At 42.8% G+C, this 27,309-nt stretch overlaps 1 protein-coding gene across 1 annotated transcript in view; it reads right to left on the bottom strand.

Annotated features, from left to right (window-relative positions):
* The window catches only part of LOC133448961 (sphingosine kinase 1-like), a 42,667-nt gene extending 15,933 nt beyond the window's left edge, over positions 1 to 26,734 (bottom strand). Inside the window, exon 1 of the mRNA XM_061728036.1 lies at positions 26,550 to 26,734. The gene's annotated coding sequence lies outside the window, so the exon portion shown is untranslated. The remainder of the gene's footprint in view (positions 1 to 26,549) is intronic.
* Between the last annotated feature and the right edge of the window lie 575 nt (positions 26,735 to 27,309).

Below are 27,309 nucleotides of genomic sequence, written 5' to 3'. Positions count from 1 at the left end.
ACGTGCACTTTTAGTATGAATTAGAGTTGTCGATCACGTGATTGCAGACTCGATCCGGACTCGGACGTTATGAGCCGATCAGGAATCGGATATATATATATATCAGGGTTTCCGTTGTCTGGTAATTGCCGGACTTTGTCCGGTAAAATATGCCGCAGTCCGGTATTTTATAATCTCTCCGGTCAAAATGTCTGGTGAAAATACTCACTGGCGCCGACATCCACGTGTGCGTTGATTTATGGTTCCGCGTCGCACCGACGCAGAGTCTGCAGCGTTGGGTTCGCGGCGACGCGCACCCTACGCACACGTGGAGTAGTGGGCTCGGAGCGGCAGCCATACACCGCATGCGCGGAGAGCACGCCTGTTGGTTTTGAAGCTGAAGCAGCCCTATGCTATCATGTCTGTTGTTGTTGATGTAAATAACCAATCACTGAGATATATTGCGCACGACAGCCAGAACTCAGGTACCAAAGTCAACAAAAAAAAGTGCATGATGAGTTAATTAAATTATGAGAAGAAGAAGAAAAAGAAGGAAAAAAAGGAAAAGGAGAAGTTCTCCTTTTCAAATAACAAAATAAATAAAATGTTACCAAACAAAATGATGAATAAAAATTACCTGTAATGGCAGGCAACACATCAGCTGCAGATGCAGTCTCTCTGCTCATTAAAATTTTTTATACTGACTTAAGAATGTTCAAGCTGCCTACCTCCTATGTGCTCAGTTTACAGTACACATGTTAAAATATAATAAAAGGGTCATCCTGCATAATTTTCTTTTCTTTTCTCTTCTTCATTTTTTATTGTTTTATAAAAGTATCGGATCGGGACTCGGTATCGGCAAGTCCTCAAAATCAAAGGACTCGGACTCGGACTCGGGGGCAAAAAAACCTGATCGGGACATCCCTAGTATGAATCCTACACACTCTTTTATAAATGAGGCCCCTGGTCCATCAGAGCCAGATTATCCATCACTGTTGGAACCAAAGTGGACCACCAGGGAGAACCAGACTGGTCTGTATGGGGGTGGGCAAAAATATCGATATGGCAATATATCGCGATACTTTTCCAGCCGATTCAATATCGATATTAAAAATTTGAATATCGATTTTTTTTTTTTTTTTTAAATATTTTTTATCCCCGATTTTTTCCCCATTATATCACCCAGTGCTCCTACCTAACAGTCCTGGGCATTGCCACTCTCTACCAACCCTGGGAGGGCCCTGCACTGAGCTCAGGTTTTATTTCATTTTCTAATTTATTTTTATATAACACAATTGCCTGTCCTTAAAAAATGAAGAATAATGGACAGAGGTTTATTTATTTATGGATTTTTATCTATACTGACTGATCACTGTGCCTGTCCTTGGTTTTAGTTCCATCTTTCTTGTGTTTATTATCATTTGCCACATAATTAAAGCTACCTCATACTAAATTTAATGTTAATTTCATATGATGTAAATAATATGAAAAACATATACAAATATGTTGTAACTTTAGCTTGTATAGTTATAATAAAACATTGTTTTGACTCAGTTTGTCCCATGAATTGTCACTATAATCTGATGAACGTGCAACTCGGATTTTAAGATCCATCACTATCATCTGATGTACATTTATACAACTTGGATTTTAAGATGTGTAATGCATTTTTAAATTTTTCGGTGAACTATGTAGAATATAATAATCGGGATATCGCATAATCGGGATATCGCAATGTGTATCGTATCGTGGCTCAAGTATTGTGATGCGTATCGTATCGTGAGGTCCTTCCCAATACCCACCCCTAGGTCTGTATGTTCAAAAATGAACCCGTCAAAGAAAAGACAATCTACTGTGGAACCGGTTGCCGATCCATGTCTGGACGCCGCCGGACCTGCTGAACCGAGCCGGACCGTGAAACTGTTTCAGTTCTTCTCATCTCCTTTCGTAAGAAACGCTTGTGTAACTCCTCCGTCGGAAAACAGAGACGAGGAAATAAAACCTGCCGTCTTCTTGATCCCAGAATCCTCTGTTCTCCGACATCAGTGGGACGTGCACGTGCCTGCACACGTGCACGGAGTTTCCCAGCAGCCCTCTGGATTTCATCAGAACCCGCCTGGCGGCTCTGAGGGAGCAGCGCTGGGCGGGACCAGAGGGAACCGGTTTCCTCTCATCAAAGAGGGTTTGGTGCAGGTGGTTGTACGGCAGGAATGCAGAGCAGCAGGTGTCACAGTCAGTGCAGGAAACCAAACGGGCCTGAAGGGACGACACGGTCGCCTGAGGCTCCACCATCACAGTATCAGTCACTCAGTCCGGGGCCGTCTAACTCCTGGATCCCACAAGATGAAACTGGGGCCATCTAACTCCTGGACAAGATGAATCTGTCTAACTCCTGGATCCCACAAGGTGAATCTGTCTAACTCCTGGATCCCAAAGGATAAATCCGGGTTCTAATTCCCCGGTCCCACAAGATGAATCCGGGGATTAGGGATGGGCGGTATGGACTAAAAAATGTATCACGATAATTTCTGGCATTTATCCTGATAACAATAAAAATTACGATAAAAAAATACCAATTCAACTCCATCTTTTTATATAAATCTATCTCACTCTCAGATCCGCCATGTTTGTTACACAAAAACCTCATCAACGGGAATTTATCTTTCTTTCTTTCTTTCTTTCTTTCTTTCTTTCTTTCTTTCTTTCTTTCTTTCTTTCTTTCTTTCTTTCTTTCTTTCTTTCTTTCTTTCTTTCTTTCTTTCTTTCTTTCTTTCTTTCTTTCTTTCAGGCTCATTTCCTTCCTTCCTTCCTTCTTTCCTCCTGCTCTCTCCTTCCCTTCCTCTTTTCTCCCTTCCTTTCTCCTTTCCTTGTTTTCTCCCTTCCTTCCTTCCTTCCTTCCTTCCTTCCTTCCTTCCTTCCTTCCTTCCTTCCTTCCTTCCTTCCTTCCTTCCTTCCTTCCTTCCTTCCTTCCTTCCTTCCTTCCTTCCTTCCTTCCTTCCTTCCTTCCTTCCTTCCTTCCTTCCTTCCTTCCTTCCTTCACGTACGTTGTGTGTGGATTTAACGCAGAACCATAAATCATCTTTACACAAAAACATCATCAACAGGAATTTATCGTTTTTACCGTGAGATACAAATTCTTACCGTGGGGAATTTTTTTGACGGTTTATCGTGAACGGTAAAATATCTCTCATTCCTACCGGGGATGTCTATTTTCTGGGTCCAACTATATGGAAACACTCCTTTTGTGCGGCTTTAAAATCGTATCAATTACTCTTAATCGAGGCTGGTTTTAGGGGGGGTGGGGTGGGCTGTGTCCACCCAAACGTGCGTCCTGCCCACCCAATCAAAGTTATGGGGATCCTTTATTTTTTTATCATTTTATTTTTTTATAAATATAAAAAAATATCACAGAATATCTGTACCGTTTCTGATTGGGTCGGCACTGCACATCATTTTTAGACACAACAATGAACGCATACCGCAAAAGTTGTGTCTCGGCGGAGGAACCCGACGTCCCAGCAAAATGAGAAACAGAGAAGTTCAGAACAGCAGACAGAGACACACTGAAGCTGATTTATGGTTCCGCGTTACACCAACGCAGAATGGTGCGCGTCGCCGCGTACCCTACGCCGTAGGCTACGGCGTAGGGTACGTCGTAGCCTACACCGTAGGCTACGACGTACCCTACGGAGACTCTTCTCTCCATCCCGGCGAGGGCGGAGAGCGCCGGTGCGGGTGACGGTGCGCTGCGGTGCTGTGCAGGCTCTGGAGCCACCAGCCTGCCGCGGGACCTTTTAAATCCACGCAGAGCCTACGCCGTAGGATACGATTGATTGATAAAAAAAAAAAAAGCAAACAAAGAAAAAAAGCAAAAGACATAAAATAAATGCAGCCTCAACAGGGCACAAGCCAGTGTCCTATTTGTGCCGGTGTTCTGCCATTTTTTGCTGCTTTGCCAAAAATGCTACCTAATGGTTTTCTACTTTTGCAGAGCTACAATTTTTGTGTTTTGTTTTTTTCTGTGTTTTACTCCCTAAACCACTTCCTTGTCTCTTGCCAGTCCGTCATTGTAAATAAGAATGTTCTTAATGACCTGCCTGGTTAAATAAAGGCCAATCACTGAATGAATATCAAATAAAGCGATATTTGGTTTTTTTTCTCTTTATCGTATAATGTTCACAAAGTGTAATGAAATTCATGTCATGGGTATTTTGAAGGATCAAAATCAAATACTCAACATCCCATATTATCCATTTTACATCGTGCAAGAAATGATTGGCGTGGCAATCAAACTTTGAAAGTCGACTGTGCACGTGCGCAGAACCACAAAGTAGCATTTCTCGGCAGGTAGCAAGGATTGGCAGAACACCGGTCCCAAGCCCGGGTAAATGCCGAGGGAAGTGTCAGGAAGGGCAATTGGGTTAGCATACTGTGGAGAAGATTAGGGGTGGGCAAAAATATCGATATGGCAATATATCGCGATACTTTTCCAGCCGATTCAATATCGATATTCAAAATTTGAATATCGATTTAAAAAAAAAAATAATAATTTTTTTTTTATATCCCCGATTTTTTTCCCATTTTATCCCCCAGTGCTCCTATCTAAGTGACAGTCCTGGGCATTGCCACTCTCTACCTCCGTGCAGGAGGGCCCTGCACTGAGCTCAGGTTTTATTTCACATTTTATTTCATTTTATGATTTATTTTTTATATAACACAATTGCCTGTCCTTAAAAAATGAAAAATAATGGACAGAGGTTTATTTATTTATGGATTTATATCTATACTGACTGATCACTGTGCCTGTCCTTGGTTTTAGTTCCATCTTTCTTGTGTTTATTATCATTTGCCACATAATTAAAGCAACCTCATACTAAATTTAATGTTAATTTCATATGATGTAAATAATATGAAAAACATATACAAATATGTTGTAACTTTAGCTTGTAAAGTTATAATAAAACATTGTTTTGACTCAGTTTGTCCCATGAATTGTCACTATAATCTGATGAACGTGCAACTCGGATTTTAAGATCCATCACTATCATCTGATGTACATATATACAACTTGGATTTTAAGATGTGTAATGCATTTTTACATTTTTCGGTGAACTATGTAGAATATAATAATCGGGATATCGCAATGTGTATCGTATCGTGGCTCAAGTATCGTGATGCGTATCGTATCGTGAGGTCCTTCCCAATACCCACCCCTAGAGAAGATAGAAGAACTGATATGATGACAGCATAGTTTTCTATGCATTTCAGGGGTTTGACCCCCCAAACTCGCCCACCCTACATTTCAGTCTGCCCACCTTAGTGGCCTCGCTAAATCCGGCCCTGCTCTTAATTGAACTCTGAGAGCTCAAATTCCCTGATTTCAACACGACTGCTGCCTAAGAAGCTCCACAACCTGCCGGAAGCTCTTCAACTTTCCAAAAATCAGCCACGCAGGAAAACAAGGTCATGCCACTTCCTGCGTGCAGCATTCCAGAGGCCTCAATCAGGCTCCAGTTTCCTCCTCCGTCAGGACCGTTGGTTAATGACCCGTGATGCTCGTCGCATCAACGGCACCGGGACTCTCCGCTCTCCCAGTGATGGATGTAAACCTTCAACACTCACATTAATTTACTGTTTGTGTTTCCATTAAAACCCTGAAAACAGCAGAATCCAGACGAGCTCAAAAAGAAAAGAGAACCGTCTCCTCGTCATCTCCGATGAAGTGATAAAGTTCCTGCTTTCGGGAGCGGAGATGAAAAGCGGCAGCAGCACCAAAGCTCTGCATCTCAATGTTTACTGGATGTGTGATTACAGACGACTCATCTGCACCGTCAAACCAGCGGCCCGGGAACTGTCCCAGATCTTAATGGAATAATCACCGCCGCGCCGGCGCTGCAGGAAATAACAGCCCAAATGAAAGGGAAGAGCCGGGAAAAAATACACGTTTTCCGGAAAAGCTCCCAATAATAGCTGTCTGAGAGGGTTTGACGTGTTCCTTATCTTCCTTTCTTTATTTTCTTTTCCTTGTTTCATCCACCCTTCTGTCTAAGAAACTTTTGAGATAATATCTGAATTTGATTTGCATTTTTTTGCTGCAACCCTGATTCCAAAATAAAAGCCCTGATCTGATTCACTGAAGAAAATAGAAAACAGGGGGTTATAAATCTGAGAAGAACTGCAGCTAGAAACTGTGAAACTGTTTTAGAACAATGTTCCTAGCTGTTAAACTGTAAACATCCCATAATCTACATGACATAAACAACATTAAGACCCTGGAGGAATCTCTGTATGCACGGTCCATCTCGTCCAGAAATGCTAGGAGAAGCCAACCGTGATGCAGAAAAACTCCCGTCTCCGCTGGACCAAAACATTTCAGATGGACTGAGCCGAAGTGGAAAACCTCATCAAAATTAAAAGTTTTACAAAGTGGTTGCAAACTGAAACTCCCACCGTTGAGGACTGGATCAATGTTATCCATGACATTTTTTGTCATGGAAAAACTGACATTTGTAATTAGTCTTGAACAGGAAAAGTTTAAAGACTGCTGGAAGTCATGGACTGAATATGTATCCTCCTTTAGATTGGACTTTAAGTAATCTTTAGTAGAAGAAACTAATCCACTAACTCCCCCTAAGTTCTTGAGCTACTCTACTGTTGTTTTTAATATTTTGACTCTGTGATGCTTCAAGTATTATATTGTTTCAGGTGAACATGTTTGTAGTTAGTCCCCCTTCCTTTTTTTTAATTATCTATTTATCTATTTTTTTTCTCCTTTTCCCTCTCCATTTTCATTGCTATACTAGGAAAAGAGCAGGTAAAAAGGTGTGAGAATATTTTATATTATTTTTCCCCCATTTCCCTCTTTATGAATTAGTTGTCTTCTTATTATTATTATTTTACCTTTTTTATATCAAAAACAGGGACATGATGTAAGCATGCAATATTGTATAACATGTATCACCTTTGTTCCAAATAAAAATTTGAATGAAAAAAAAAAAAAAAGTTTTACGTGGAAACCATGGACGCCACGTCACCTGGAGCTGCAGAGCAGAGGAACCAGGTCTGAATCTCTGACGGTGTCAGGGCTCCTTCGTCTCTACCAACTGTCACTTCTGGAATGGAAACCTCAACATGCAAGGCTCTTTCAGGGAAGGCCGTCGTCTAAACAAGAGCAGACTCAAAATGGTGTGTTTGTTCTCTCAGATGTAAGTCCCTTTGGACAAAAGCATCTGCTAAATGACAGTAACAGTAGGGGTGTAAACAATATCGATTAAGTGGGCCACTCGGTGGTGCAGTGGCTTAAGTAGCGGCTCATATACTGAGGCTACAGTCCTCCTGCAACGGTCGCAGGTTTGAATCCCGGCCTGTGCACCTTTACTGCATGTCATCCCCATTCTCTCTCTCTACCCCCTTCCTGTCTGCAACTTGAATAAAGGGCCACTAGAGCCACAAAAAACTTAACAAAAAAAAAAAAAAAATATATATATATATATATATATATATATATCGATACGGCGATATATATCGCAATACTTCGTCAACCTATTAAAATATATTAGATATTCTGTATTCAGTGACACATTTGGCTACTAATTTCAGTGTTTCTAATTTCAGCACTTTATTTTCTTCATATTCTACAACTAGCACTAATATAATGTTTATAACGGTTTTTTTAAACAGTTAAATCAAGTGGAACAGTTGTTTAAAAACAACATTTTGACTCAGTTTGTCCTCTGATCAGTATCCTCCAGTGTACATATACTGCAACTCCTGTTTTTGACTAAGTTACCACAGTAAAATACTTTGATATATCACAATGTTACAATAGGTATTGTATTATGATACAGTATCGTGATACGAGTATCGTATCGTGATACGAGTATTGTATCGTGATACATGTATTGTATCGTGATACATGTATTTTGATACATGTATCGTGATACATGTATTGTATCGTGATACATGTATCGTGATACATGTATCGTGATACATGTATTGTATCGTGATACGAGTATCGTATCGTGATACGAGTATCGTATCGTGATACGAGTATCGTATCGTGATACATGTATTGTATCGTGATACGAGTATCGTATCGTGATACGAGTATCGTATCGTGATACGAGTATTGTATCGTGATACATGTATTGTGATTTATGTATCGTGACACTTGTATCGTGATAGATTTATCGTGATACGTATCGTATCGTGAGGTTCATGCTCTACTCTGCAGTGGTATATTTATGTGTAAATGTTTAGGATGAAGAGCCAGTTTGGTTTAAATAAACTTTTATGACGTTAGAGTTCACTTGTCTGTGGATCGTAGCCGCCGTGCTACAATTCACACGCTAACGACGTACATCCATCAGCCACAGTGGAGTCTCACTTCCACACATCGGTTCACCATCAGCAATCAGCGACCCACAATGCACCACTCAGCCGGCAAACATTTGCAATTCAGATGGAACCTGTCAGGCTCCGTCAGAGTTTGTTCTCGGGGGTTTAGGGAAAGAGAAGCAGCACCAGGATGTATTTCAGCTGCTGCAGATGGTTCAGACCGTACTTGGGGAAAAACCCCCACAAAAGTCCCGTCACCGCCGCAGATATGATTGAAGGTTGGAGTCTGACAGCGACGGAGCGCTACGGTGGATAAATGAGCTAAGAGAGCGGCATCAAACCACCGGCGGTCTGACATCACGGACTAAAGTGGAATCCCGTAATTTAGGAGACAAAAACCGGCAGAGAAGCTGGTCGACGGTGAGGTTTTTTTGTTTTGTTTTGTTTTTCAGCCCCCACACTCCCCATTTCAGCTCCCAGTCCCTTTTTTCAGCCCCTGGAGGCGTGTAGCCAAGTAAATACATTTTCTGTATCTATTCTGCCGAGGTTCTGAGCGGCTGAGTCGGCTGTATCTGACGTCATCACACTACAGGCCACTGATTGGTCGGGGGGTTGGAGTCAGACGTTTGAGTCAGGAAGCGGGAGTCAGCGCGAGAGCAGCTCGCGGCTTCTTCATTTTATCTGACAGGCAATGGCAGCGCAGAAGTCTGTTTGGTGATCCAACTCTGAGGTGCAGATGTTCATAAACCTGGTGCTGAGGAGAGAATTAAAAAGGGATCTAGACGGAGATAAGGAACCACCAGATCAACCAGGAGCTCTGTCACTTCATAGCTGCTCGTGGCTCCAGCTGAAGCTGTTACACCAACGCAGAGCCTACGGCGTAGAGTACGCCGTAGGAATGGGTGATATTTTACCGTTCACGATTTACCGTCAAAAAAATTCCCCACGGTAAGAATTTGTATCTCACGGTAAAAACGATAAATTCCTGTTGATGACGTTTTTGTGTAAAACTGATTTATGGTTCTGCGTTAAATCCACGCACAACGTACGTGAAGGAAGGAAGGAAGGAAGGAAGGAAGGAAGGAAGGAAGGAAGGAAGGAAGGAAGGAAGGAAGGAAGGAAGGAAGGAAGGAAGGAAGGAAGGAAGGATATGAGAGAGAAAGAAAGAAAGAAAGAAAGTAAGAAATGAGCCTGAAAGAAAGAAAGAAAGAAAGAAAGAAAGAAAGAAAGAAAGAAAGAAAGAAAGAAAGAAAGAAAGAAAGAAAGAAAGAAAGAAAGAAAGAAAGAAAGAAAGAAAGAAAGAAAGAAAGAAAGAAAGAAGGATAAATTCCCGTTGATACGTGTTTGTGTCATTACAGTTTTGCAGTACAGGTGTAACTCATTTAATTGGTTTTTATTAATTGAATGTAATTGGTGTAGTTTAGTATTTAGTATCTTTTAGAGCAGTGATTTGGCTCTAAAGACTGAATGTGGAGATAGATTTATAGTTAAAAAGGTGGAGTTGAATTGGTATTTTTTTTATCGTAATTTTTATCGTATCGTTATCGGGATAAATGCCAGAAAATATCGTGATACATTTTTTAGTCCATACCGCCCATCCCTAGTACGCCGTCGATTTAACGCGGAACCATAAATCAGACTTTATTTCTCATCAGCGCCGACAAACAAAATAAAAAAAATAAAAAAAATGTTGCCGCTTGAAGCTTCTTTCTCTCTCATTTTTTAACTTGATATGGAACACAAGCCCCAGACCCAGCAGCACATCTATCATCTCCTCCAGGTTCTACATCTTTACTGTTGTTGTCTTCATTTAGATACACAATCAAATACGTCACAGCAGCTTCTCCAACCTCCCACTTCTCACCTGGGTGTCTAAAAACAGACGAGGACAGACGGGTGGAGGCGTGACCAGGCGTGTCCCCGGGCCGGGGCGCTGAGTCGGTACTAGTGGAAAAGGCCATAAGTGGCATCAACCAAGTCCTGAAAAACTGGCTGTAAAACCCACTTTTCAGAAACTGGTTGACGTCACGGAGTCTTTGTCCAGGTCTCTTGAGCGTATTTGCACTTGAGCACACAAGAATGAGGCTGGAAATGACTCAGGTGGATTTCTCTCTCAACTGTTGACTCATCTGTGTCGTAACTTTGCTGCAACGGACATGAAAAACTGTACTTTTCTGTTTTATCCGCACAATCAGCAAGGTTGCGAGCTCTAATCCCTGACAAATGCCCATTAGGAGGGAGTCCAGGTTCTACATCGGAGGGATTAATGGATTATCGTGTATTTGACCTAATACTCGCCCGTCCTCATGTCAAATGCCAGATACGTCCAATCACCGTCTATAAATGCCATCGGCTCCTTTTCATTTCTGTTTATGACGGCTGCGTCTGGACTCGTTGTGTTGGACCTCAGAGCTGCTCTAGATAAAGTTATGGGGATTAAAACACCAACATTAGCTGGATTATCTGATGGATTACGGTTCATTGATCCTCACGGTGTCCCGCAGGGTCCTGAACTCGGGTCGCTACTTTTCCCTCCACATTAGGCCTGGGCGATATATCGAAATTTTAATATATATCGATATATTTTCAAACGCGATATGGTACGAGACAATATCGTTTATATCGATTATTTTAAAAAAAATAAAATAAAAAAAAATTAATGATTTTGATATAGCTTATTTTGTGACAAATTGACTTGAATGTTTTATTTGAGATTTGCACAAATGTTTTGTTATTTGCACAACTGTCAACCTCAGTGGAAAAGTCTGCCTGTTACTGTCTACATTGTATTAATTGTACAGTGTATTTTAATTTAATTGTTATGCAAGAAAGGGATATTTGTTTTATTTTATTCAAGAAACATTTTTATTCTATATATGCATCAGTTTTTTTTATTTCATTTGTTTTATACATGTTGATATTGTGCAGACCTCTGTTAATAAAGGAACCTGTGTGACATTTGGCACGAGGCTTTGTATTAAAACTGACTGTTTTTTTAAGGGTTTGCCTCAGAAAAAATGAAGCTAACAGAGATGCTAACAGAGATGCTAACAGAGATGCTAACAGAGATGCTATGCTATAATGCTTTGGGGGAAACCCCAATTATGGCACAGAAAAAATATCGATATATATCGAGTATCGCCATTCAGCTAGAAAATATCAAGATATGACTTTTGGTCCATATCGCCCAGCCCTACTCCACATTTGCTTCCATTAGGTACTATTAGTAAGTATATTCATTGCTACGTAGACGATACTCCGCTTTACCCATCCATGAAGCCAGAAGAGGCCGGCGAGCGACCGGGACCAGACGTTAATGACCTGCTGCTAAACCGAGGCCGCTGTGGCCTTGTGGGTTTATTTCAGACTAGACTTAGATCTAAATAAGGAATGATGCAGACGACTGCAGTTCCTCGTTAGCAGGACGTCCTAAAACGACCCAACGCCCTCCAGCTCCGTTCAGATGAAGATTAGCATCATATTTCTGCAATCTCAGCGTCCCTTTCCGTTTCTTTAACGGGTCAGACACTTAAAAGTTTTATAGCAGTCCTCAGGTTTTATGTTTAGGTTTGAAACGAAGCCTAAAAATCTCCCAGACAACGTGATTCAGGCAGGAGTTCTTCAGAGGAAGCAGCTTTTACGGGTGTCTGAGCAGGGAGAGGTGCTAACTCCTGATGTGGCCTGTAAATCAGTGGAAACTGCTTCGGAGCACAAGTGGATTTGTGCTGAGCCAGAACCACAAAGGGTGTGGAGGCCGGAGGAGGAGGAGGTGGAGGAGGCCGTGGTTAGACCTCTGGGGACCTATATTAAGGACGGCGGAGGGTTTTACGACACCGAGGTCGGACCCGTCCTGCAGGGCTGCTGCACGCTGAGCTTTGTCTTACGGGGAAACCGCTGCAGCCGGTTCTGTTTCACCGAGGAATCACTCGCATCACACGTGGATATTTTAGGACGCGGGGTTGGATCAGAGGGAGGAGGTTAGACTGCCAGAGGAAAACAAAGTCTTAAAAAGAAGTTAGTAAGGAGTGAGGAGGGTTTTATAATTCCATGTTCAGTTTACGGCTCATTTTAATGTCCGTCTGAGGGTCAGCGTTTAATCTGCCCCGTGCAGACTGCTGCTGCGTCTGACTCATGCAGCAATTAGTCGGCTTTATCGTCTGTATACATGCAACTGTTGAGGAAATATAACATGCATGTTGGTGGAAAACCTGCAAACCGGACCGCAGAGCTTTAGCCCTTACAAGGTCCTAAAGACGGGTTTCAAAACCGCCTGTTCAGAACCGATGGGTGACGTCACAGACGGTTCTCCGGTTCCTTCTATACAGAACTAGAGCTGGGGATCCATTAAAATGTCAAGAATCGATTCAATTCCAATTCTTAAGATTCAGAATCGATTATCAAGATTTGACTTGATTCCAATATTGATTTGGGTTAGTGTTATTAAAACTGTTTTTTCAGCTGTTGCATGAATGATATGACTGTAGTTCTGCAACATATTAATACTGGTATTTTATTGAGATTCAACAGCAAGTATTGCAGATAATGATGCTGTAAGGACCAATCAGCTCCCAGAATGCTGATAGAACTGAAACAGAAACATCGTGGGGCAGAATTACCAAACAGATCCAGGGAGGAAACAGAGACGGAGCAAATTGCTTTTAGTTTTTCCCACATTCCGTTTTTAGTTTTTCCATTTTCGGTCTATTTTGGTTTTTACCTTTTGAGAATTTGGTTTTTAGCATTTTATGCAAATGTAACCCCAAGACAGTATATAAAGCGATGAAATATAGACAATTTATGCAATTATAACTGAAAACTTTCATGTTTTCATACCTTTAAACATATTGAAAGGCAAAAACATGGCACCAGTTATTCTCATGTCCAACAAAACATTCCTATTTTAGGCATAAACAAAAAAATACCTAAGGTTGTAATGTACTGATGAAAAAAATCGATCTTTAGACATTCGAATCAATTTTTAGGAATTAATATGAGAATCAATTTAGAATCAGAAAATCTATTTTTTCAACACAGGCCTACTCAGAACCTCAGTCAGGTTGGTTCAGGGACCGGGATCAGGTTTATCAGGTTTGCACCAGTTTCTGTTGCAGGAACTGGCCTGTGGGCTCAAATTAAAGCCATAAATATTTTGTATCTGTGAAAAGATGTTCACATGTGTAATAAGGTTTTGAAGCTGTATAAAACAATTTATGCTTGTGAAAATAAACTTTGTACTTGTAGAAATATTTTGTGCATGTGTAGAACATTTTTGTAGCTGTGAAATTAATTCGTCTGTGTGCAACATTGGATATACAAAGCTACAAACTTTTTTTACAACTATGAATTATGGCACTGTTTTGACGTGCCAATAATAAGAGCCAATCAGCATCTTTGGCACGGGTTTCAAAGCCAGAGCAGTGGATAAAACAGAGTGGCGACAACTTTTGATCTCGCCGCCAGAGCGCTCACGTGGTTCATGGAAACCCCGTAAGTTCCAAAACAAAAGCTGCTGTCATGTTAGTCTATGGGACAGACAAGTACAAATATTTTTTGCACATGCACAAAATATTTCTACAAGTACAAATATTTTTTGCACATGCACAAAATATTTCTACAAGTATAAAGTTTATTTTCACAAGCACAAATTGTTTTATACAGCTGCAAAACCTAATTACACATGTGAACCTCTTTTCACAGATACAAAATATTTATGGCTTTAATTTGAGCCCATACTGGCCTGGACCTCGTCTGAAACGGCTCTGAGAGGGTTCTGTTGTCTCGGCCTCTCAGTTCTGCAACCGCGGGTGGAGACTCGGCCTCAGAGGGAAACATCCCTGCCCCGGAGCATCTTTGATCACACCCTTGACATCCGACACGGAGCCTTTGTGGTCGGTCTGAAAGGGTCTGAAGGAGGTCGCTTGAGGAGCCACAAAGCTACCGAGACCCCGGAGACCCCCAGGGACCCCCAGAGACCCCAGGGACCCCCGGAGAGGGGGGGGTTTGAATCAGAGCTCTGAGGAACCTGCCGGTTTCCTCCTCATGTCGACTCACAACCTCCCAAACTGCCATCTGTGATGTCACTTCTAGAGAAAAAGTGCAGACATCATCGTGGGTTGGTGGTGATGAGTCACAAGGGTGTGATTGATGTTTACCGGTGTTTCTGGCGTGGACCAGATAACTCTCCTATCTCTACACCCCCCCCGTAAACACGACCTCTCGCCACCTTCGCTGCATTTCCTTCAACTGAACTTCTGACCTGCCAGGTTTAGGGACGGCGCCTCAAAACCGAGCATCAGGTTGGATCAGAACCGTGAAAGTTCGAGTCAATTTGCTGCGGTGGTTATTATTATTTATGCTAGAATAGAAGAGAGACCCCCAGGACCCTGAACAGGACTAAGCAGGTCCAGATGACAGACGGACCTCAAGTAAAACTCAAAAAAAGCTCATTTATTCATCAACTCATCACGTCTTCCTCTTCTTCTTCATCATTCCAGCTCTCTTAAGAGTTTCAAAGCTCTAAAGATCGGTTTATCCTACAAACCCAACTCGGATCTGGTCACCAGAACTTTTCCACATCCAGGTTTTGATCGTTTACAGTCTTTAAGAATCCCCAGTTTCAGTTTTAGGATGTTTCTTCTAGGATCTCAGGGTTTCCAGTAGGCCTGTGTTGAAAATCGATTTTCCGATTCTAAATCGATTCTCATATTAATTCCTAAAAATCGATTCGTACAGTATGTCTAAAGATACATTTTTTTTCCATCATTACAACTTTGTTTATGCCCAAAAAAGGAATGTTTTGTTGGACACGAGAATAACTGGTGCCATGTTTTTGCCTTTAAATATGTTTAAAGGTATGAAAACATGAAAGTTTTCAGTTTTAATTGTATAAATTGTCTATATTTCATTACTTTATATACTGTCTTGGGGTTACATTTGCAAAAAATGCTAAAAACCAAATTCTCAAAAATTAAAAACCGAAATAGACCAAAAATGGAAAAAATTTAAACGGAATGTGGTAAAAACTAAAAGCGATTTCATCCGTCTCTCTACATCTTCTGGGAGCTGATTGGTCCTTACAGCATCATTAGCTGCCAATACTTGCTGTTGAATCTCAATATAATTCTAGTATTAATATGTTGCAGAACTACAGTCATATCATTCATGCAACAGCTGAAAAAACTGTTTTAATACCACTAACCCAAATCAATATCGGATCGAATCAAACCCTGATAATCGATTCTGAATCTTAAGAATCGTAATTGAATTGATTCTTGACATTTGCATGGATCCCCAGCCCTGGTTTCCAGGTACGCCGGTCCGGGTCTGACCTTCTGAGTTTCTCCAGAAACTTCCAGCCGCCGTCGTTGGCGTGACTAAGACGTCCGTCATGAGTCGCCTCTGGTTTGTGGAGGAACGAGGCGGACCGGCTGCTCGGGCGGACCGGCTGCTCGGGCGGACCGGCTGCTCGGGCGGACCGGCTGCTCGGGCGGACCGGCTGCTCGGGCGGACCGGCTGCTCGGGGAGGAACGAGCCGCGGAGCAGCAAGAGTCGTGCCTCGGCACGTCTTCCCTGCTGCTGCTCAGAACCACCAGAGTTCACCTCTGACCCGAGCGTCTGCTTATAGAGCAGATATTATTCCTGCAGACGCTTTTAGCAGCCTGTAAAACAGGCCATAAAACAACAGCATCCCGGCCGGCGGTAATGGATTAATAATAGCACGTCTGGCCCGGGTTCAGCTGCTGGAAGGAGCCGGTCGTCCCGAGCACGTCAGATACCGCGCCGCTCGCCCGGCTTTCCATCACGGCCGTTTCCATGGTTACCCCAAACAGCCGGGGTCGGTTTAAATGCCTCGCTCCGCTGGTAATGAGGGGTTCGTTAGAACGGAGATTATAGAGGAGGAGCGCTGGACGGGCAGACGAGTCCAGCGGCAGAAACAGTGACGAAGCAGATTCAGCCAGGAAACATGACGCTGCAGATCCACAGGTTTGAGGGGGAACCGGCGTCCACAACCGTTCTGGTGACGGGACCTTGATTCAGATACAGAGTCTATTTTATTTCGTACCATTTTATTTTATACTTATAGAGGGAATGCTTATGATGTCACAGATGCAACTTCACAGCGGGCTTCACCCACTGAGTGTCAGAAAGACTGAGTGTCAGAAAGACTGAGTTTCAGCGTAAACTTTCAGTTTGAGCAACTGGAAAACATCTAAAATGGGAAAGAGCTGTTGTGCGATCGACTGTACTCATAGATTTAGCAAGAAATCTGAGTTATCGTTTTACAGACTGCCGAAAAATAAGCTTAAGAGAGACAAATGGATCGCTGCAATTCACAGAAACAACTGGATTCCAGGCACCGAAACGTGGATTTGTGGTTCCCATTTTGTATCAGGTAATGTTGGATTTTTGGGTAGCTAACGTTAAACGGTCAAATCATAAAGTTCGGTGTCTTCATCACTTTAATTTCTACAACAAATCCTGCCTTGAAGTCGGACCAAGCGTCAAGACTTTTGTATCTTCAAGCTTTGCTTCGTGTATTTCCCCGGAGTAGAAATTAAGTACATATAAATATCAGGAAACTGGATTCATGGCCAAATATTAATGTCCATGGACCACTGGTTCTTGGTAACTGTACCAAATATTAATGTCCATGGACCACTGGTTCTTGGTAACTGTACCAAATATTAATGTCCATGGACCACTGGTTCTTGGTAACTGTACCAAATATTAATGTCCATGGACCACTGGTTCTTGGTAACTGTACCAAATATTAATGTCCATGGACCACTGGTTCTTGGTAACTGTACCAAATATTAATGTCCATGGACCACTGGTTCTTGGTAACTGTACCAAATATGAATGTCCATGGACCACTGGTTCTTGGGGAAACTGTACCAAATATTAATGTCCATGGACCACTGGTTCTTGGTAACTGTACCAAATATTAATGTCCATGGACCACTGGTTCTTGGGGTAACTGTACCAAATATTAATGTCCATGGACCACTGGTTCTTGGTAACTGTACCAAATATTAATGTCCATGGACCACTGGTTCTTGGTAACTGTACCAAATATTAATGTCCATGGACCACTGGTTCTTGGGGTAACTGTACCAAATATTAATGTCCATGGACCACTGGTTCTTGGTAACTGTACCAAATATTAATGTCCATGGACCACTGGTTCTTGGTAACTGTACCAAATATTAATGTCCATGGACCACTGGTTCTTGGGGTAACTGTACCAAATATTAATGTCCATGGACCACTGGTTCTTGGTAACTGTACCAAATATTAATGTCCATGGATCACTGGTTCTTGGTAACTGTACCAAATATTAATGTCCATGGACCACTGGTTCTTGCTAACTGTACCAAATATTAATGTCCATGGACCACTGGTTCTTGGGGTAACTGTACCAAATATGAATGTTCATGGACCACTGGTTCTTGGGGTAACTGTACCAAATATTAATGTCCATGGACCACTGGTTCTTGGTAACTGTACCAAATATTAATGTCCATGGACCACTGGTTCTTGGGGTAACTGTACCAAATATTAATGTCCATGGACCACTGGTTCTTGGTAACTGTACCAAATATTAATGTCCATGGACCACTGGTTCTTGGTAACTGTACCAAATATTAATGTCCATGGACCACTGGTTCTTGGGGTAACTGTACCAAATATTAATGTCCATGGACCACTGGTTCTTGGTAACTGTACCAAATATTAATGTCCATGGACCACTGGTTCTTGGTAACTGTACCAAATATTAATGTCCATGGACCACTGGTTCTTGGGGTAACTGTACCAAATATTAATGTCCATGGATCACTGGTTCTTGGTAACTGTACCAAATATTAATGTCCATGGACCACTGGTTCTTGCTAACTGTACCAAATATTAATGTCCATGGACCACTGGTTCTTGGTAACTGTACCAAATATTAATGTCCATGGACCACTGGTTCTTGGGGTAACTGTACCAAATATGAATGTTCATGGACCACTGGTTCTTGGGGTAACTGTACCAAATATTAATGTCCATGGACCACTGGTTCTTGGTAACTGTACCAAATATTAATGTCCATGGACCACTGGTTCTTGGGGTAACTGTACCAAATATGAATGTCCATGGACCACTGGTTCTTGGTAACTGTACGGGTCACTGTCAAGTCCAACTGACGCTAATTTAAGCCGATAATTGGCTGTTATTCCGTCTTCTCCACTAGTTGCAGCTGTTTTTGCTGTTTTTTTTCCAGTGGGAAAGTGACGTAAATGCTTTATTGTACTTTTTTACTAAAACATTTTTGAAGGAAAACACCACTCCGTGCTGCTTTAATTTCGTTGTATGCCTAGTATATTGACAATAAAAAGTCTGAAGTCTGAATTGAAGTCTGAAGGTCACAGTGTCTTCCATCTCTGTCGCCGGAAACACCAACAATCCTGAACCAACGTTTGCCCAGCAGAGGCCTTTGGTAAAATAGTGAACTTTTGTCTTTTTTGCTGCTCATCTCAGACACATCGGAGGAATTTTTTTTGAACAATCTGAAAACAAAGGTCTGTATTTGTAAATGAAAACAGGGGGGGGGGGGGCAGGTACTGAACCTGAACGAGTGACCTGCTGACTTCCAGCGGCATGAAAACGTGAATAAAAAGTTCTGGTAACGTCTCCGGGTGCGTAGACTGAGTGAGAAGAACTGGACAACACCCTGTTATGTCACCAACTGTTTACTGAGGGTCGTGTTGTTAGTCCGCGCAGGGCCATCTTGACAGGAACTGATGACGCCGGAGCCAGTTGGAACACGCCCATCTTATTTCAGTTAGCTATTTTAGCTTGGCTGCCTAAGCTTACACTAGCCTACGATGCTAAATAATATTACTTTTTGTTCAGTCTTGCTCAGCCGGGACCTCCATTAGGACCTCAGCTGTGACCAGCCGGGCCCAGATAGCAGCCTTCATCCATGGACAAAGTTAGCCGCTTAGCTTAGCTTAGCTAAACTTAGCTTAGCTTGTCTTTCCAGCAGCCTCCCAGCTGAACGTCTGTTTGCAGAATTAACGGAACCGCCTGTATCATCTTTGAAAAGATAAGACCTTGTTAAGTCGAGACGGTGCTAACCGCTACGTAGCCAAGTGATGACAGCCACCCTTCAACCGTAGCCAGCTGTCAATCAAAAGAACACGCCCCTAACAGAGCATGAAAGACTTTATATCATTTTACGCGCTGAGAAGCATAAAGACGCCGTCCAGTACAGCTGTCGTTTATCTTCCACGCCGTTATCATAAACCTCATAAAGATGACGTCATAAATGTGTTTAATCTCCTTTAATTACACTTCAGGAATTACAGGACATTCTGTAAACGTGAAAACAGTCGTTTACAGAGAAAGGGAGTCTGCCTGAGTTTAATTTTCCTACGTACACATGGCAGCGGCAGAGCTACGTCTAACTTCCTCTTCTGGGGAGAGGATAACTAATACCGTCAGCAAAAATTAGGCTTTAAGTCAAGTGAACCCCTTCCACACCTCTGTTGATGAAAGAGTAACATGATTAGGACCGGCATCGCAGCGGTTCTGGTGACTCGCTCTGACGTCGCGGCTAAAACTCGTCTCAGCAGCTACAGACTGTCTAAAAAGAACCGGACAACCCCCCTCTCCCTGATATCACCGGAGGGTTTTCTGAAGATGCCGCTGAAGCTTCTTTTTTTGTCCTTCAACAGCACCATGACAATAGGAATTAACTCCGCCCAAACCGGGTTAATCTAAGGCTGCGTCCGAAATCACATCCTTCCACCCTAATGAGTAGCAAAATGAGTATGGAAGATTTTTAAGTGCGTCCGAAACATTAGAACGTACTCAATAGTATGTACTATCCATACTCATTCCGGAGAAATTTATTAGTGTGGATTGATGGACAATAGCTAAGCAGAAACTTCCCACAATGCAATGCAGCGGTGTTTGGTTGCTAAGTGATACGTATAATATTAAGTATAATAATATTATTATATAAAATTAATATTATAATATTCGTATATAATAATATTATATAATGTCATCTTGTTTGGGCCAGGCTAAACGGGAAATAGCAGAGTGGTGCTCCTACTGCTGCTGTGACATGTCACTTCCTCCCAACGGCAGGAAGTGCCGTGTGCGCTCTTAGTAGTACGTCCAAATTAATGCACACTACTGATATTTACCTAAAAGTGTGCCGAATTTAAGTATACTTTTTAGTATATACTGTTTAGTTTCGGACACACCGTAAAATAAGAAAAGTGGGAGGAGCCTGCAAGTTGGCCCTTTTAGCTGCTTAGCCCCGGCTAGCAGACACAAACATCAAACCAGTCGTAGCAGAGTGAAATAGGAACGAGCCGTTGGGTCTTTGTTCACGTCTCAGGGGTCAAACCAAGACAGTTCTGAGCTGGAGTGATGACATCACTGATTTATGACGTTAATTTTACCCGCTACATAAAAATCCTGATATCCAGCAGCCGCCCCGGGGGAGAAATCTATCAACGCAGACAACAAACTATTCTGTCCAGGGTTGTGTTTATTTTCCAGCAGATCTTAGATCGAAGCTCAAAAGCATCAATTCTAGACACGAGACAACAATCCGAGGAGGACAGGTGGCTTCTGGGTAATGAATTTAGCAGGTGAATGACCCTTGTGGTGCAGACCTGAGTCCGGGTCGAGTATCAGAGGCCGGTTGGTTTCTGGATAACAGGCTTTCTTGCGGCGCTGCTGAAACTAGCTATGTATGAGCTATGTATTTATTTATTTATGTATTTATACTTTATTAATCCCCTCGGGGAAGTTCTGGAATGCTTTTAGCTGATCACTAGTTCCTCTCGGAGCAGCAGGCGGCCATGTTTCCTTGTTTCCAGCCCCCGGGGGAGCAGTTTGAGGGGGGGGTTGGTCAGGAGCCGACGGTGGTTCATCCCTGCTGACAACCCAAGACTAATACTACTATTATTAATACTATTACTATTATTATCATTACTACCAGAGGTGGGTAGTAACGAGTTACATTTACTCCGTTACATTTACTTGAATACATTTTGGGAAATGTTGTACTTTTAGGAGTAGTTTTGAATCACTATACTTTATACTTTTACTTGAGTAGATTTGTGAAGAAGAAACTGTTCCTCTTACTCCGCTACATTAGGCTACGTTGAGCTGTTACTTTTCTTTTATCCCTTTTATCCACGTACGCGTCAATCTCATGACATCACTGGGTGATTCTTTGGGAAAAATGTTAGTTTTTGCATGTTTTGTCACATTTACACAGACTCAAACACACACAGAGTTTCTATGAGTTCATGTTTGTTCTAGTTCTGCTGGTTAAAAAAGAAAAGTACAAAGGCTTGAAATTTATGTGCTACTTGTGCTTAATTTATTTTTTTTATTCTGTTATTATTTTATTATGTATTAAAGTACTTGAATTCACTTTAAGATTATTTTAATTTAAGCAATTTTTTATTTTTTATTAATTTTCATTAATTTTATTATTTTATTGATTTAATTTGCCTGAAGATGATTATTTTGTACTTTTGTCTGTTTGAATGGTTGTGTTAAAAAAATAAATCAGACGTTACTCAACAGTTACTCAGTACTTGAGTACTTTTACTCAAGTATTTATTTGGATGACTACTTTTTACTTCTACTTGAGTCCAATTATTCTGAAGTAACAGTACTTTTACTTGAGTACAATCTTTGGCTACTCTACCCACCTCTGATTACCACTACTATTACTATTACTACTACTATTATTACTACTACAACTATTACTACTATTACGGTCATTGCTACTACTGTCATTACTACTACCACTCATACTGCTACTACCACCATTACTACTAGTATTACTATTATTACTACCGTCACTACTACTATTACTACTACTATTGCTAGTATTACTACTGTCACTACAGTACTACACTACTACTACAACTACTAGTACTATTACTGTCATTCACCAGAAGTTTTTATCCAGAACAACTTACATCTTACATCAACACAACAGGAAATAACGACTTGCTTTACGAGGATTTAAATGATCCTAAAGACCCGGCAGGTTTTCACCTGACCTCCCCGTCCACGACGGTGTTGACGGGGAGGTCAGACCGGGAGGTCAGACCGGGAGGTCAGACGGGTCACCATGACCTCATTTGGACCGTTGGTCTGGATGATGGAGTGAGGTCAGTGAGGTAATGAGTAACCGTTACCGTCGGTTACCGTTCAGAATAACATCCTCCTCACATTCCAGAGATGCCAGCGAGGTTCGACATGTAAACCGCAGAAAACTCTTCGGCATGTAGCAGCGTAAGCGTGGGAATAAACGCCAGCGAGGATCCTGAACGTCGCCACGACAACAGAGTCACAGAGGATCAGTGGGAAGGGGAGCGCCAACATTTAAATCCTCCTAAAGTGAGACCTGCACCGTTTAAACGATATTAAAAAGATAATCTGGGAAACGCTAAGTACCCCCTTCGTGCTGCCGCTGGATTTAGGAGCGCTGGTCGCGCTAACGAACCACGCAGGCAGATTACAGATTACACAGACCTCCGTAACACCACACAGCATTTCTGTTTGCTAGTCTGCATGTTAACCCAACGCCAAAAGGGAACGACGTCAGCAAATGTTGCTCTAAAACTGGGAAAAACAGGGAAATACAGAAACCCAAGAGTTGCAGATATCAAAGTCCATGACGACACAACCAGAAGAACGGAACAGGTGTGAGGGCCAGGTGTGAGGACCAGGTGTGAGGACCAGGTGTGAGGACCAGGTGTGAGGGCTAGGGCTGCAACGTTTCGTCGACGTTGTCGACAAAAATCGATAATCAAAATTGTCGACAATTGTTGCCAGACGTGTTTTTCCAACGGAGTGAGGCGTCTCACTTCAATACAATCTCTGCAGAGAGTCGCGCGTGCACGATAGCGTCTCAGCAGCTGCGAGTAATAAAACTTCAAAAGTTTGGGAGCATTTTAGCCTCAATATGGTGAATAAAAAGATACTTGCAAGGTTTGCAAAGCCGACGTTGCTTTTCACGGGAGCACGTCGGTAATGCATTTGAAGAGAAAGCACGTCGGAGTGCTGAACGAAACGGACTCGCCTTGGTAAGATATCAAGCGTATTTTGGCTTTAAAAGAAAGCTTTAACGTTATGCCTGACAAAGTATTAAATTAAGTCAGATATTTGGAGAAACTGCGTTTAGTGTCTGTGGCGCATCTTGGAAGAGAGATGAGTATTGTCATGTCATGATACATAATGCGTGGCCACGCATTATTTTATTTTTTTCAAATGTCACCAGAGGGGCTCCGTACTCTAGTACCCATCTTTCTTGTGTTTATTATCATTTGCCACATAATTAATGCAACCTCATACTAAATTTTTAAAAAAATTACTAATTATCCGATTAGTCGACTAATCGTTTCAATAGTCGGTGACTAGTCGACTATTAAAATAGTCGTTAGTTGCAGCCCTAGTGAGGACCAGGTGTGAGGACCAGGTGTGAGGACCAGGTGTGAGGGCCAGGTGCGACCCAGAGTCCAGCTGAAAACCAAGAACCTGGGACTCCGGGGTGACAAACAGAACATTCATGATTTAAAATGTAGAACAATAGACGCATTTTAGAACAAAAGCTGAATAAAACAGCGGGATTGGGGGGCAGGGATAAACCGGTTCAGTCCCGTCGTCCCGATACGTATCAAAACAAACATTAGAAAGCTGCATTTTGTTGGGAAAAGTCTCGTCTCTCCTCCTCCGACTACGAAGACGGCTCCGGCGCAGAACCGCCGTTAAAAATACATTTGTGCAAACGGGAGAATCGCTAACTGGGTCACGGCGAGTTCGGGGAAGGTTGGTGTGAAGGAAAGGAGGAGGCTTGTTTTTGTTTGGTGTCAAAGAAACGAGGACAAACAACGAGACACCTGATCTGCCAAGGTGAAGCGAACCCGGTCCGGTTGCTCCGGTTGCTCCGCCGGGACCGTCAGGGCCCACCGGGGCCGGGACTGCCGGGGCCCACCGGGGACCGCCAGGGCCCACCGGGGACCGCCAGGGCCCACCGGGGACCGCCAGGGCCGGGGCCTCACCTTTCTCAGGTGTCTCTCTCGTTAAACGGACTGAAATGTGACCCAGAACACTGGAAGCAGAGTTTTATTCACGCCAGCGCCGGCTGAGCGGTGATAAAGCAGAACCGACACCAGCAGAACCAGAGTACCAGGTCCAGATGTCTCTGGGGGGACACAGGGACCCGACACAGGGACCCGACACAGGGACCCCTGGACCAGAGTCTGAGCAGCAGAACCGCCTGACGGGTCATAAACCAGGACAGAACAAATAAATGGGCCGCTGTGGAGTTAAATCTGGTTAACGAGACCGAAGACGCAGATTAATTAACTCCGATGTGCCGTTTCCGATCACCGATCAATGAAGGGTAAACGATTATTTTTAAAACGATTAATCGGACAATTTTTTTTTTTATCGATTAGTCGACTAATCTAACAAGTAATTGGACGATTATTCTAACGAATATTTTTCTGTTGTTCGATTAATAAAAACCATAATGTATCAATCTAATATAAAAATCTTATAATCAATATACATTTAATAATATAGTTTATTAAACAAAAGTTTTGGACAGCAAAATAAAAATATAGAATAAAATTATACAAAATAAAAATGCTAACCTGTTTATTCTAACAATGTGTTAAATGTGTTAAAAATAACATATTTGGATAAAACCGGCACTGTTTCACACTAAATTATATATTTTTATTACATAAAAAAGTATAATCACAAAATGAACCTTTCTATGGCGGATGGAAGTAAAAGAAAAACTGTTGTTTTCGGTAGGAATCGTTTTCCGGTAGCACTCTAGCTTCTGCTAACCGATTAAAAAAAAACATTTTTTATGCCGGTAAACGGAGTTATGACCAGAAAACATCAAATGAACAGAACATTCACAGCCGTCCACTTCAGGTGTCTTCTAAGAAACGACCGATGCGTTTCCTCGACGCACCGCTAGCACAAACCGCCCGATCTTTGCTAAACCCTCTGGACCGACCCAAGTCCAGCCCTGGAGATCTCAACGGTACACTAATAAACACTTACTGTATATTTAAAATATGAACAATGTATTTATTTAGTTAAAGCGCTAAGGCAGCTGCCCATTGGCTGAGCTGCTGTCAATCACAAGGCCACGCCCCCAAGACGGGTAAGGTTTAGGTTAACTCGCTAGGTTTTGTTATTATTTAATTATATTAAAAACTGAACCATTAAAGGACAATTTAAAAAAAAGTAAAAGTTATGTTTTTTTCTCTTTTTTCTTAGTTCATCTTTATACAACAAAGGAATAAAACCCGTTCAGGTCCCCAGTGTCGCCCGCCCCGGACCGATCCAGGTCCGGCCCTGGAGGTCTCAAAATTAAACAAATAAACACTTATATTTAAAATATGAACGATTTATTAATTCAGCAAAGGAGTTAAAGCGCTAAATTAGCTGGCCATTGGCTGTCAATCACAAGGCCACGCCCCCAAAACGGGTCAAGTTTAGGTTAACTTGTTTTATTTCCTTATTATTTAGTTATTTATATTATAAATGAACCACTTAAAGGATAATCAAAGAGAAAAGTTAAAGTTTAGTCTTGTAAATATAAACATTATACAGCTGGACAAATTGAACAATAGTGCGGTGACAACTGCGTAAATCCATTAGCTATGCATGTTGTAATAAAATATTGATATTTACCGTCAGTTTATCGAACAGAGAGCGCAACAATATATTGCAATATCGATTTTTTCCCCACCACTAATATATATAGACAAGTTAGAAAGTTAAAAAAAATATATATATTTCTGAGCCTGTATACTCAGTACTGGAGTTGAGGGGGATGAGGGGGAATGGCATCCCCTCCTGAAATAAAAACGGTCCAAATCATCCCCCCTGTAAAACTGGCATCCCTCCTTTCCATCCCTTATGTCATTTCATCAATGAATGTGGTTTTACTGCTATTTCAACATTTAGAGTCATCACCAGAAAAATAACACCAGAAAAATAACTGATTTGATAACTTGTTTTTTCCAGTGATGAGTCTTGTTTAAGGTGTAATGAGATGTTTTACTAAAATGAGACATTTTAACTAGAAATAAGACAAATATTCTTGTTAAGATTTTGAGTGGCTTTTAGTTTTGGTGTCCACCCCAAGAATTGAAGTGGCCCCCCCGGCCCCCACTCACCCGCCCCGGGCGCCTGTACCCGGGCAGCCCGGTCCCGGACCGCCCCGGCCCAGCTCTCGGCCTCCTGCAGGTCCGCGACCCCGAAGCAGAGCTCGACCCTGGTGCGCGGCCCCGCGGCGGTGCTCGTGCCCGCGGCGGCGGCGCGGCTGCTCCAGCAGCGGCGGCGCGGCGGGTAGAAGACGGCGGAGAAGTGCGCCTCTGCGGCGGGGTCCCTGCGGGGGTCCCTGCGGGGGTCGCGGTCCCCCCTCCGGGGGCCCCGCCGCCGCGGCTGGGGGTCCCCCCGGGGGGGCCCCGACCCCCGGAACGCCCGGCAGCCCACGCAGTCCCGCAGGCTCAGCACCGCCCGGCTCTTCCCGTCCACGCTCAGGTGCGTCGCGCTCAGGTGAACCGAGCACCGCACTCCCCCGCTGCTGGTGAACTCCCCGCACAGTTCTGGCTCTGGTTCCTCCGTCTGGCTCCGGTCCATCCTGAGGGGGGTCCGGGGGGGTCCAGGGGGAACCAGGGGGGGGACGGCACTGTCAAGCATCCGTCCGGAGGATGCGCGCTCTGGGACGCGGACTGATGCTTCTGATGCTCCGTCTCGGACCTCCGTCAAGAGAATAAGAGACTCGGAGGCTGCACTTCCGGGAGCCTTCAAAATAAAAGCTATGGGGATGTACTTTACGCCGTTCCGTTTTCATGGCGTTTTCACGCGTTTTGGCCGTTCGTTTACACGAAAACGGAGCTCAAAGTCACCAAAAACGATCATTTCTGAAAACTC

The sequence above is a fragment of the Cololabis saira genome, chromosome 1, assembly GCF_033807715.1.
Source record: "Cololabis saira isolate AMF1-May2022 chromosome 1, fColSai1.1, whole genome shotgun sequence".
NCBI lineage: Eukaryota > Metazoa > Chordata > Actinopteri > Beloniformes > Belonidae > Cololabis > Cololabis saira.
This window is presented reverse-complemented; position numbering and strand designations above follow the sequence as displayed.